The sequence below is a fragment of the Pteropus medius genome, unplaced genomic scaffold, assembly GCF_902729225.1.
Source record: "Pteropus medius unplaced genomic scaffold, Ma_sr-lr_union100, whole genome shotgun sequence".
Classification (NCBI taxonomy): domain Eukaryota; kingdom Metazoa; phylum Chordata; class Mammalia; order Chiroptera; family Pteropodidae; genus Pteropus; species Pteropus medius.
The window spans coordinates 2,478,168-2,490,580 of NW_024349519.1; the positions used below are offsets into that span (position 1 = coordinate 2,478,168).

At 39.4% G+C, this 12,413-nt stretch overlaps 1 protein-coding gene across 10 annotated transcripts in view; it reads right to left on the reverse strand.

Annotated features, from left to right (window-relative positions):
• The window catches only part of PCED1B (PC-esterase domain containing 1B), a 193,269-nt gene that overhangs the window by 51,839 nt on the left and 129,017 nt on the right, over window positions 1–12,413 (reverse strand). For 2 of the 10 annotated variants that reach the window (XR_005657179.1, XR_005657176.1), the window contains exons 4-5: window positions 8,851–9,009; window positions 6,612–6,664 (exon numbers count right to left, since the gene is read on the reverse strand). The exons of 5 other annotated variants lie outside the window; for them this stretch is intronic. The gene's annotated coding sequence lies outside the window, so the exon portion shown is untranslated. The remainder of the gene's footprint in view (window positions 1–6,611; window positions 6,665–8,850; window positions 9,010–12,413) is intronic. 3 more of the 10 variants (XR_005657181.1, XR_005657178.1, XR_005657180.1) reach the window with 2 other exon arrangements.

A 12,413-nucleotide genomic window follows, 5' to 3' on the forward strand; every position in this document is an offset into this window, starting at 1 on the left:
TAAATAAAAGATATTATTAAATTTATTTTCAGCTATTCTAACCTTTTCAATATAGGTACTAGAAAAATTTTAATTACATATGTGGCTTGCATTACATTTCTGTTGGACAGAGCTGCTCTAGGCCTCCAGTGAAGAAATTGGCTTTAGATAGGAGGAAGGATAGTTTGTCTAAAATAGAGGGAAAGCTGAGTATAGGGGCAGGAATGATGGTTGGTGAATAGAGGGGGTGGTGGGTGTCTGAAAATTGCTTCAGTTTTCTCAGTGAATGAAGAAGCAAGATAATTTATAAGTCGAATTCAATTAATTTGTGTAGAATTTATTTTGCTATATATAAAGAATTTAAATAGATTCCCCCATAAATAATTGACCATTTTTCCTAGCACCACTTACTGAGTAACATTTTACCCCATTGATGGGAGATATCTCCTTTTTAGCAAAATAAATCCCGTGATTTGTTTTTGAGCTGTCTGTTCCATTGATCGGACTAGGCTTGCATCCATCCCATATTGGTTTAATTATTATAGCTATTGAAGGGATTCAGAGCATGCCACCCCAAAATATGCCATTTTAGCATATTGATTATTTTGAGCTGAAGGCACTTGAGAAAGAGCAGATGCAGGAAGGGCTCTCTGACCTCCTCCTTTCTACCTAAAAGTAAGTCATAAAATTTCCCAAGGGAAGGGTGCCCTTCCTGAGCCAGGAAGAGAAGAATATTCTTATAGTCAGAGACTAGAAGTCAACACCAAATAGATGAGTGCAAACTAAAATAACCCTTATCTCTCATTAGTTTTCCCCATATATTTCTTAGTCACTTTTCCATTTTTCCTGGGCCAAACCCCTTTGTCTTGTCATTTCTTCACAAACTTCTCGTTTCTTTGTTTGTTTGGTTTGTTTTTTTAAGTATATAAGCCCTCTGTCCTAACTTCTTTTGGTCTCCATTCTCCTTATGAGGACTCCAATGTGCACATAAAAATAGTAAGTAAAATTTATATATATATATTTTTTCCTCAAGCCCAACCACAGAAACCAAGAGAGTAGAGGGAAATTTTTCCTCCCCTACACTATATAATATACTCCATACGTTAGAATCATCCCTACCTTTCTTTCCCTTTCACAAATATTCTTCAACATACTTGCTTGTTATGATTCCAGATGAAATTTTAAGATATCTTGCCAAGTTCCAAAAATAGTAGGGTAGATAGTTTGCCTGGAATAACTCTAAGGATTTAAGTTAATTTGGGAAAAAAGTGACATCTCTACAATATCCTGTTTTGACATTCAGTATCTTAGCACATTTTTCCATTTATTCAAATCATTTTTCTCTCTGTAATTTTATAATTTTCCTCATATAGTTGCTACACATATTTTTCTTTCATGGGATTTTCGATTTGGGGCTTGTTATTGCTATTACAAATGTAGTAATTTTTTTTTTCTATTACTAATTGGTGAGTTCTATTGTACTGGAAAGCTCTGGAGTTTTGGATATAAAGCTTATATTTATTCTCCACAACCTGTCAGGGACCTACTATGATCAGGGCCATGTGCAAGTGCTAATCTTCACAACAACCATGAGGAAACTGAGATTAATTTATTATTTTAATAGTTTTTCGGTTGATTCCTTCAAGTTTTCTCTCTATGCAATTATATCATCTACACAAAATGATGACCATGTCTCTATCTTTTCAATATTTTTTTACTTCCTTCCTTTGCCTTGCTTCAGAGCAAACTGAACATAATTTAATTTCTTTTAATGCTCAGGCACATCATTACAGGGATTAACAATGAGAACAAGTTATGTTGTGTTGTTTTACCCCTAACTGAGATTGTTGCCACTATTATTTTCTCAGATATCACATCTGTTTATTAGCCTCTAGCTACTTTACCTCTAGCTATTTTACCTCACCTATTCTGTAGCTTCTAATCTGATAAATAATAAACTGTTAAGTCAATAGGCTTAATTTTCGATTAACTTCCAGTCTGTGTGGTTGGAGGGTTCCATTGAAAAGTGATATTTACGATAGCCGTTTTAGGTTCAGAGACACTTTCCTGCTTGCTCTAAACAGTTGAGGTCATCAAAAGCCTGCCTTCTGGACAAGGAATGCTCTTGCATGAAGTTTTATTAAAAAGTCACCACCATGGAAAACATGGGAGACATGGATTCCCAGTTCTATTAACTTATGATATTTGTCACTTCTGGGCCTTGGGTCTCGTCTATAAAATGGCTGGGAATAAGATGACAATATTAATATTGTCTGTTTCTATAAATATCAAGTCACAGGTTTCCAAACCTTTTCACATGCATTATTTCACACGCATTATTTCTAAACCTTTTCACATGCATTATTTCAGTTGTTTCTTCTAATAACCTTTTAAAGTGATAAAGCTAGGGACTATGCTTCCCATTTTACAGGTGGGAAAACTGAAGTCCAGGAGACTGGGCTGTACAGACTCAGAGAGGTTTCTAGAGTTTAAGCCTGAGCTAGAACTTTGGTCTGGTGTTTTCTAGTTCACTGCTCTTTCCTCTACTTTGTGCTCAGGTGCCTTAGACTCCATTAAAGCATTTTCTTTTAGTATGTTTAGTTGGCTGGTAAACTTATACCGTTATAGACTTGGGGAGAGTTGCAGGGGGAGATGGAGAACATTGCCCGCTGTCCCCCACCACGGGCACTCTGAACTGGGGTACTCCCAATCTCAGTATAGATCCTCCCCTAAGAGCAAACTAGTTTCTTATTCCCAGGGCCTGGGGTCTGAGAAAGGTGCATGCGAGGAACTGAGGGCCAACTGCAAAGTCAGAGGACAAAGTTTCCAAGACTGTCCTCACTTCTGACACTAACCGCAAGTTGATAGGGTCACAAAATCCCCCTCAGGCTTGGTAATCTCTAGAAAGACTCATAGAACTCAAATGAAAGCGGGAATGTTCATAGTTAGGGTTTGTTCCAGGGAAAGTATACAGATTAAGATCAGGCAAAAGAAGAGACAGAGTCCTAGAGGGCTCCAAATGCAGAGTTTCTGTTTGTTTTCCCCCTGGAGAGTCAGGATAATTGACCAACATCAATGCGTGACATCAGTGCGTGACAATACATCCAGAATATTGCCAGGGAAGCTCGCCCAAGCCTCTGTTTGGTTTTTATTGAAGCTCTATTACACAGACATAATTGATTGATCAATTGCCCATGTGGTTGATTCCGTCTCCAGGCCACCGAAGCGCCTGCCTTAAGTCATGTGGTAGATCCTTTTGGTGTGGCCAATCCTCACCCTAAATCCCATTGTTAGAGTATCCACTGCCCCGAAAAGAAGAAAAACACTAGGGATTGCCTCGTAGAAGCTGAGGACAAAGGTCAGACTTCTTTTGCCAGAGGTTAAATAGTCACTCTACTGTGCAGCTGACATTTCTTTGTTTCCTGTGCAGTTAGAGAGAGCTCGAGAGCTTCAGCCCAGGAGATCGGACTTTTTAAAGAAAGTGTTTGCTTTGGCTATACCTTAAAGGCACTGCTCTTCAGTTTTCCAAGGGGAAAATGAACTCACCCCATGATGTAAACAGCCCTTAACCAATCAGTAACACAAACAGAATACTCCAGGAGGCTTCAGTTTTCTAATCAGCAACCTGAATCACGCTGAGGAAATTGCCCTTAATGTGTCATCCAAATTTACGTAGACCTAAATGTTTCATTTAAATGTAAAACAAAGATAACAGAGTATATCCTAGTGAAATGCACCTAGCTTCTAATCATTCTGCTCTTTCCGTGGCACTCAAAATTCAAATCCTGCTGAGAAGTTACCCTATAGCACCTTCCCAGCTAGCAACACTCTCATCAGAGAAAGCCAACTATTTTTGAAATGCATCTTCAGTGCATTTCACATTCAAAGTCAGCCAATGACCGAGAACCTATTTGGCCATAAGCACTAGCTAACTCTGTGGAGAATACAGACGTGAATCAGCAGTGCATCCTGCCCTCCGGGATCTGACAGCCTAGAAAAACAAGGAAACACACATAATAACCCAAGAATAAAGGAAGAGTTGACATCACGCAGACTTACACAAAGAAAAGAAATGACAAGTTTCTGCCTTAGATCCTGGGACACAGGCCCACACATTGTCCTTTCCAAGGCTGAGCAGTCTTTCTCTGTGACCTAGTCCTGGAATATCTATCTTCCTTTGAAATCGGGCCTCTTTTTGGAAATTCCAGCTTAAAAGCCCAATATGGACCAATTCTATTTATTGGGATGCATTTCCACCAGGAGTCAGGTTTTCTTAGCCATCTCTTTCCTCTTGGCCTCTCTGAGTGTCAATAATGCCTGTGGTGGAAGGATGCAGAAATGAAAGAGGGCTAAGTTTGAAGGAAGCCCTGGAGCTTTCTCAGTTGAGTTGCCACACAGCTGTGATCTCCCGAAAGTTGTGATAGGCAAAGGAATTCCAGTCTCTGGAAAAACAAGACTGAGAATCGAGCAGTTGGCAAAGACGTTTCCTTTTCAGCTCGCTTAATGGATGATAAAATTAAGTTTAATAAATTGTTCTTTTTATTAAATTCTTCATTGAAATTTCCATATTAGGTGATGTTTTTGAAAAGCCAAGAAGTGGTTTTAATTTTCTGGTAATATGAAATGTGGTTAGGGTAGGAGTCGGGTGAGCCACAAGGAGCTACTGCTAATGTTAAAAACAAGAGACCCAGAAGCCCTGTTTTAGTCCATATGCAAATTGTGGGAAGTCACTGAGCTGCTACCTCAGTTTTCCTATCTATTAAAAGCAATCTATAGCCCAGGCCACCCACCCTACCCCCACATCAATCGTGCTCACAGCCACATCAACTTTCCAATGCCGTAATTTCCATTCAGGCCAGTCTTTGCTCCTAAATGACAGTGTGTTTCCTTTCTACAGCCTCAGTCTAGCTTTCAAGGCTGAGCCCACCTACATGCTCAGCCTCATAAACTGACCCATTCCTACCACCCAACCTCATTTCTCTACACCCCTCAATGTTATGCATTCTTGCCAATGTCAGTGCCCTCCAGTGAAGACCACCAGGAACAGCTCTGCACAGGCCAAGTTGATTACTCTCAGCAGGGAGAACACACCCCATGGGGAGCCATGGGTATCTCAGTACCAAGGTGTTAGAAAGACTGACAAGACTTAGGTTTGTGTTTGCCAATTTGGGGGAGTGTTTAAGGAGGCAGGGCTTTGCTGTGGAATGGATGCTGTCAAGAAGCCAGGTAACTCTATGATTGATATCCTAATAAATGTTAGGTATTGGGAGGGCAGAGTGGAGGGAGACTAAAGCCATAATTGGTAAAGAACAGCTGTCACTCATGAGCTGGAAGAGAAGATGTTTGGTATTGTGTCTTTTGGACAAGATTCATGTTTTGTCTAAGTTCAGACATGATTATGAAGTGGTCTTGTTTTTATCTTGATCCATCAGGATCACAGAGTGGCCTTGTCTGGTGTTTATGTTCCCCCAAATTGTTTTCCTTCAACAGGAAAACACCAAAGCCTAGTTGTCAGTGCCAGGCCAGCTCAGAGCAACGCCAAGACCAAGCTGTCAGCACCAGGCTAACTCCTAGATGTCATGGGTGCTTTTTTCCTTCTTAGTCTGGAGGGTCTCCTTACTCTCTTCTGACCAAGTCAGGTCATGCCCAACCTCAGAGCTGGGACTAGGGTGAGGCAAGTGAGGTGAGAGGTGCACAAAACTGAAAGAGGCGCTCCCTCTCAGGAACCAGCTGCGCCCTTGTGTGACCCTGACTGGAAGCGCTTCCTTAAAGTCAATGCCCAGCTTCCCCCCATTGCCTCACCTCTGCCGTGCTCTGCCAAATCCTCTGCCCTTTCTCTAACCCTAACCCTCACCCTAACCTTCATTCTAAATCCTACCCAAACCAGATAAAGACATACCGAGACCAGTGATAGTGTTCAAGATGAGCTACCCCAAAATATGGCACTTCAGCATATTGACTATTTTAAGCTGAAGGAGTTTGAAAAAATGGCAGGAGTTGGACATTTCTTCCACTGTCTCCCCTGAAACAGGTCATAAAACCTTCACATGAGACGTGCCCTTCCTATACCTGAAGGAAAGGAACATCTTTATCTCTGAAGACAAAGAGACACAGAACAATCCTAACAAACAGGCCTTGTTAAGTGTTCCCCAGTTTATGCACTTACCTCCTACTCTCTAACCTATCATATTCCTCCATGACTGTCCACCCTTCATCAACCCAGCATAAAAATACTCAGGTCTGTTTCTTTAGGCCTTCGTTTCCTTGTGAAGGCTCCCATGTCACATAAAACTTATACTAAATAAATTAGTACGCTTTTCTCCTGTAAATCTGTCTTTGTAAGTTTGGTTTTCAGATCCAGCCAAGGACCCTAGGAGGATCAAGAAAATCTTTTTCCTTCCCTACTTCAAGGACTACTTTTGCCCTTCTGACCATTAATGCTCTCATGATTATCACCCTATACTAAGTATAACACCTAACAGTTTGCTAATCGCTTCATGTAGATTTGTTTGGTTTCTCCAATTGCACTATGGATCTTGGCCTGACTGGGTCTTTCTCGTCATTCATGTCTCATCTTAAATATGCCTCCTGAGAAAAGACTTCCCAGCCCACCCTAACTAAAATACACTCACCTTCAGTCATTCTCTGCCTTTAGCTTGTTACGTTTTCCCTCGTTGATTACTATCTGAAACGATTTTTATGTATTAGGTTATGTATTTAAGCATGCTATTTTTTGTCTTCACCAGCCATACCAATGTTAACTCTATAAAGTTCTATAAAGTATTTTGTCTGTCTCGTTAATCCTTGTGTCCTGGGGCCTTGTCATGTTTATGTTTTCAACAGTCAATATGCATTTGTTGTAAGCACACATATGAGCTATAGTAAGTGTCCTGTGAATATGGGTTGGAGGCATGGGGGGGAGATGTTAGACTAGAACAACAGAATCCTTGCCTTCATATGGTTTACAGCCCAAGTTTAGTCTGTACTTGAATGATTTTGGATTAAGAAAACAGGTGTTACAGATTAAAAGCACATGTTAATATATAAATACTGCTAATTGATGCCCTGATTGCTAATCATTTTAGAAGTCTCATGATCTTATTTCAAGTTGCTACATACAATTAATAGATTGTACTTTAGAAAAAGAGAATTTTGAAATTCAGGATTTTCTTGTCTAAGTTTTCCAAATTCATGACGTTTAAAATTACAAATTGGTGAAGATTGTATGCAGAGTTAAATTCTTGATTCAACTCTCTGGATGAGATTTAGGTGATGAGGCTGGAATGAAAATAACGATTGTGTAGGGAGGGAGGGCTGTCAAAATTTTCGTTTGTTTGTTTAGTTTCTCTCTTTTTTATTATCGCCTGTCTGTGTGACTTTTCATGGTTGTTTGTGGTAAGGAAACTTCCGTTTTTATCAGCTGACCCTGACCTCTATACTCATTCAATTCAGCTGCTATTTAACAGACCCTGACCCTGACCTCTATACTCATTCAGTTCAGCTGTTATTTACAGAGTTCACAGCGCCAAATCAGGCAGAAGCCAAACCATGGATGGTCTCTGCTTCTGGAATAAGGCGCCATATCATCTGTGTGCCTCTTTACACTTTGGCCAAATGATTGTTTTGGCCTTTGAATTGTCTGCTTGATGAATTGTTTAGCCTTTGTTGGCATCCAGTATCTGTGAGTGGAAGTTGGTCGCAGGTATTTCTGAGATGTGAAAAACCTTACCTGTGTACTTTGGTTTAAATGGTTCTAGATTGTAATGTACTGAATATGGTTGTTCATTTATACAAAACAATAAAATAGAACTTTATGCATAGAAAAAGGACTAAAAGGCTACCTCTGGGGAAGAAGGATTTGGGAAATGGAGTCAAGGCAGACTTTGGTTTTATCTGTACTATTTGAATTTTTCACAGTGAGAATGCATTATATGTTATTTATACAATTAAAATAATTTTAAAAAATAAGTTTAATTGACAGAGAAAATACATAACGAATACCATATTCTCAGATTCTATACCAAGGCTAAAAGTAAGAGAAAATCTCAACTCTCAATGAGATTGTACACATTTTCATAAAACACAACCAGAAGAAAAAAATGTTCCTGAAGGTCTTTAGTGATTGCCTTGTAAGAAGCTCTCTGTTCCCAGCAGATGTCTTATTGATGACTCATGGTGGGCAGTTCATTGCCCCAAGCACTCTCAATTTCCTATTAAAAGTCTTTCTGTTTCTTCCTAGTGCTGACTTTCCCTCACTGAGTCTACGCAGCTGTTATCTTGTGCAACTGCCATTTTGTGATTTTTTTTTTCCCTACTGCCACTGATCTGATATTGACAGATCAATTTTCATTATTGTCGGTCACTGCCAACATGTCAGTCATCCTGCCTGTCAAGTCCCTAGCCACACCTAAAGGAACAAGGTGTACCTACAGCTCTTTTGGAGTGACTAGACCCAGTTCGATTTCTAACTCAAGGGCAGTCAAAACCTACAGGCTGGTTTACAACCAATGAGGTATTTGGGCATGAATAGCCTTTCCAAACAAAGGAAGGTTGGCTCCAGCGGTCTGATTCCCAGAGTTGGAATTAAGAAACACTGAGAGAATAGGGCAGTTTACAGTGAGAGTTGTTCAGAATATGTTAAAGAGGCCTCGAAGTAGAGCTGGGCCATGAAGAGCCGTAAGAAAATTGAAGTTGAGAGGAAGCAGAATAAACGGACACACAGATGATATAAGAAAAGATTACGAGTAAAAGATAGGGAAGCCAGCTGACAGTGAAAGAGAATCAGAGATACCTAGAGAAGCAAACCTGCAGAGAGTTAGTGGGTCACGTTAATGGCAGGTGGGCTTCCTGAAGGCCCGTAAACACCAGCACCTGCGCTTCCAGAATGGTCTTGGCATCTATGCGATTCTCATTCCAGTCTCCTCAAGCCTGGTTCCAATGCCATTCTAGCCTTCCTGGAATCGCATGGTTCTGCCTTTCCTGGGTTCTCTGAGACTTGACTACGAGGTTGACAACACTGTTTCCTCATTTCTGAAAGAATAGATATAGCACATTCTTCATTACTTGTGGTGACCTGAGTCTTATTCTTAAAATCAGGAAAGCCTAACTCAAATAGTCAGCTTGCCATGCAGGTGCCCCTTTACCACAGAAGGTAGGATGGACACAACTGAGCAGAGTGGAAAAAGCATAATCTTTGGAGCAGACTGATCTGAGCTGCAGTCCAAGACCTGCCAAGTGTGAGCTGTGACACTTTGGGTAAGTTACTTAACTACCTCTGAACTCAGTCTTTCTACTCTAAATTGCCTCCAGCTCAAGATTGCTATGAGATCCAAGAATGGTTTATATAAGCAACTGGCATGGTGCCTGACGCAGAGTTAGCACTCTATAGAAGTTCATGCCCTTTTTTTCTTCTGTCTGGATACTTCCTGTCTTTCACAATAAAGACAACCCACACATCACAACCCACAACCTTCAGTAGCAGCAGCTATGGTTAAAATTGTCTGCTTCCTGTCTCCCTGGGTTCTACTATTTAATTGTTTTGTGCTCATGCATGTACAAAGTAAAAGTCAACCTAGCTAAAGCTGAAAACATGAATTTTGGGTCAGATTTTAGGCCCATTTCATTTGCTGTCTACTGAGAATTTATTTGAAGAGACTAGTTAAGAAGCTCGCTATAATGCAATCAATTATTCGGGGAGTGGGGGGGGAATAGGGGTTACTTGTTTAATACCTACACTCAGTCAGCATACTATCAACAATATTTATTAAGCTGCTATTATGAGCAAAGTTACTGTCAAAATAGGAGGAACACAACACTGCTTATAATAAAATTGTGGTACAGAGTGATTTAATCACAGGTTTTTTTTGAGTTTTACTTATATAGGATTTGCAAATGTATGCTGATATTTGAACAATGTAATAAACATTATAAGAGTAGTGCTTAAGTCTCTTAACTAGGACTAACTAGGATTTAATCTAAAAAAGACTCCTGTATAGTGTCATAGTGTCTTGCTCCTAGAAAGGGCTTATTAAATATTTATGAACGAGTGACTCAGTAGCTGCTCTAGATGCTACAGGAATCAGCAAACATCTGTAAACATCAGATCTTGCTGAGCTAACCTGGAGTATTACTATGTAGAAAAGTATATGGTGGTACTGTAATTATGATGGTACCAAGTTATTCTAAAATCATAAATTCAAGAGGCATCCAAACATATTTTACCTGAGAAACTAATATGCCTATTTTCCCTGCTTAGACCTCTTTTTCCTGCAAGATTACATACTACATTTTTGAAAAAGGATCTGTATAAATCTTTCTGGAGCTGTTCACAATAAATTCTTTATTTTCTAATAACCTCGGAGAAGTAGCTTTCTGTGCCCTGTTGACCTTCTCTCAAAACAAAACAAACAAACAAAAAGAAAACATAGACCAGAAAACTGAGCATCTTCAACAATCTAATTAGGCAATGTGAAATATGGACATTCCAAAAGCACTGTCGATTATTTTTTAGTCATAAAAGACAAGTGCAAGTGTAATTATTCCAACAACTTAAAGATTTATCTTGGGAAAACACAAACCACAGAATCAACAATTCTCTAAGGACAATAAAATGAGAAAAAAATATTCAATGAAAAATCAATGAGAGAATTTGATAGATAATTCACTCTTCCTACCACACACAAATATCCCTGCAAAGTATATGTGAGGTAAGCCAGTATAAATTCAAACTTGAATAAATAACGTTTATTCTCTCAATTAGACAAGATATGACTCTCAGTTAGACAAGACAGAGATAAATCTAGAACCTAAAATAATATTTATTTTCACTGGTAGCACTTGTCATCTGTCATGTAATATAAGCATGTTTTGTGCCTTTGTCTAGATAGTTGGGCAGAACCTGTTTAAATCAGCAAAAATGCTAATTTATAAAATGAAATGACGGACCGATTTTTCACAGTGAAACTCTTCATATGAGAAGTTCCCCATTAAGGAACAACCCAAAATAGCTTGCTTGCCTAGGTGGCATCAAAATGCCAATACTCAAGGAAAGAAAACATCTCATCAAGAAAAGGTCAAATTAAACTAGGACAATAAGACATGGCATATAATTAACATCTCCTGACTCGACATTTAGTTGTTAGATAAGTATCATTAGACAAGATAACGTATGAAAAAAGAACATCTTAAAGGGGACGAATCAAAATTACCAAAATTGTTCGAGAAAGAGAATGACTAGACTATGGCCTTTAGGATCCATATCATGAATCTGGTGTCATTACACTGCTACTTTAAATGAAATCCAGTTCTTTCTCATGATTAAATAATGGGATTGGAACGAAGACACACAGTATTCTCGAATTTCATTTCATTTCATTTTTAAGAAGACATATTCTTAAAGAAGTCATCATCATCATCATCATCATCGTCGTCATCATCATCAAACATGTGAGAAATAATTGTGTGTCTCATAAGAAGAGGGGCCAGAATATCTACGAGCTAGCAGAGTAAGGCTCTCTCCCTGTTTTTCAGTTCCCTGTTCTTTCTTTTCACTGAGGAAGGACCCCTTCTGTTCCCTTTCGCAATCTATCCTGAGCTGTCTTAGGTGTGGAATGCTTCCTGTGACCCCTACATGCATAAAGCAATTCCGGGCTTTACACTTACTCCCTACTTTTCTTAAGTTTTCCAGGATAGTGCCGAGCCTGCCACAGGCTTTTGATTGACAGAAGTGAAACCAGTCTAATGTTCAGGGTCCTCTCTCATTAGGGATGTCCAGAATCCTCACTATTTTCCCCTGTGTCTTAGGCAATGGTAATGCCATTGTTTCCATCAAGGATCCATACAATGAACCTTACAGATATTTTTCAGACAAATCATCCTGAGTTTTACCCTGAAGTAGCATGACTGAGCAGAACGTGTATGCCTGTTTATCGTGCTGTCTCCGTGGTTCCCACCTCTTGTGTCCTTGGAGCTTCTTTTGAGCTTAACAGAGTCTCTGTACAGAAAAGATCATTGTGCTTAGACAGATACACTGCCTGGCATGATGAAGAGCTCTGTGAAAAGTTAGCCTTTATATTTATTCAGATTAATCAGATTAATTATCAGGCTATCATTTTCTGAAATGTAACTGCAAAAACTTCACTTCTTTAAAATAACTTTGTCTCTTTATCTTTCTCTTTGATTCAAACTAGACTTGTCTAGTTTAATAGCACCATGACTCACTTGCTTCTTTTCTTTCCTTATCCTTCCACCTTTGCACGTTATGCACAACCACTCCCTTAATCATTAAGCCCTTAGGACATCAGATTCCTGTCAGCATCAAATAGTCTTAGGAACAAAGCCTCAGGTCTGTTGGCCACAGAAACCCAGTTTCAGTCAAACTGAAGATAACATCTTGACCTCTGTTGTGTTTCAACTCCAGACCCATGAAGGCAGAA